Genomic DNA, 1,195 nt, shown 5'->3' on the forward strand with positions numbered 1-1,195 from the left:
GGTGGTGCAGAAATGGGTCACCAGCACTTTGGCCAGAATCTTGTAGTCAGTGCACAGCTGGGAGACCAGCCACCAGTTCTCAGTGCAGCTAAGGTCTCCCTTCTTGGGCAGCAGCATGAGCACTGCTTAGTGGCAGCTGATTGGTACCACCTTGTCAGCGGAGTTCTCCTGGAAAACACAGAAGGCAGAGGTCAAGGAGAAGCCAGAAGGTACTGTAGAACTCAGCAGGTAATCTGTTGAAGCCTGGGGCTTTGCCAGAGGTGAAGACAGCTGCAACAGCTGCCAGCTTCTCCAGAAACAGTTCTCAATCAAGCTTGCTGGCCTCCAGGATCCAGAGACACAGGAACTCCCTCATGGAGTTCCTGCATGGCCTTGGGGCAGAACGGTTCAATCAGAAACAGGATACGACAGAAGGCAACAGCATGCTCACATACTTCACCCAGATCCATAATTACCCAGCCCTTGAGGGTCTTGAGATGATCTAAGATTTTGCTCTCTGCCTGCTGCTGCTCCAGGTTGAAGAAGAAGTGGGTTGGGGTGCTGGTTTCTGTCAGCTCTTGGAAGCAGACATGGATCTTCACTCCACAGGCCTCCATCTCTGCTAAGTCGCACAGGAATTTCCTGTGGAACTGGAGGCTCTCGTGCAGTGCCGCATCACTGCCAGTGGCCAGCAGGGTGGCCTTGAGCTCTGCCACATCTTCCTCCAGCTTTCAGATATGTTGGCATAGTCCATTTGTGTCCAGCTGGGTGTACTGCTGGCAAAAAAGTCAGATCTGTACCTTGCCCATGTCTCACCATAGCTTCCAGGAGGAGCAGCTCAGTCCAATCACTGCCAAAGTGGGCAAAGCAATCCCAGAAGTAGGAGTCTTGAAGCAGGCTGATATTGAAACACCAATAAGGCACCTGCATTCAGGCTCTCCTGGGCAGGCCCAGTTTTCAGCAGGCCTCCAAAGTGGAAGGAAGTTTCCAAGGGTACCCACCTGCTTACCCCAGTTTGGAAGCTCAGTGCCTACACTCCCCCAGCACACCAGGTGCACACCAGGTGTGTACCAGCCCTTGCAACACACCAGGTACCTGCCAGCAGGGGATGAGCCATGGAGGTCAGAGGGTCACCTCTACACAGGCCCGGTCCTAATGTTCTACCCCACCACCATACCCACCCAGATGCAAGCCACTAGCACGAGCTCCTTCTCAG

The 1,195-nt window shown here is 53.9% G+C and overlaps 1 long non-coding RNA gene across 1 annotated transcript in view; it reads left to right on the top strand.

Moving 5' to 3' along the window:
• The window catches only part of LOC109299573, an 8,166-nt gene extending 7,244 nt beyond the window's left edge, over positions 1-922 (top strand). Inside the window, exon 3 of the long non-coding RNA XR_002097917.1 lies at positions 839-922. This is a non-coding gene — a long non-coding RNA (uncharacterized LOC109299573). The remainder of the gene's footprint in view (positions 1-838) is intronic.
• The last annotated feature ends 273 nt before the right edge of the window (positions 923-1,195 follow it).

The sequence above is a fragment of the Gavialis gangeticus genome, unplaced genomic scaffold (assembly GCF_001723915.1).
Source record: "Gavialis gangeticus isolate Ggan-Ray unplaced genomic scaffold, GavGan_comp1, whole genome shotgun sequence".
Taxonomy (NCBI): Eukaryota; Metazoa; Chordata; order Crocodylia; family Gavialidae; genus Gavialis; species Gavialis gangeticus.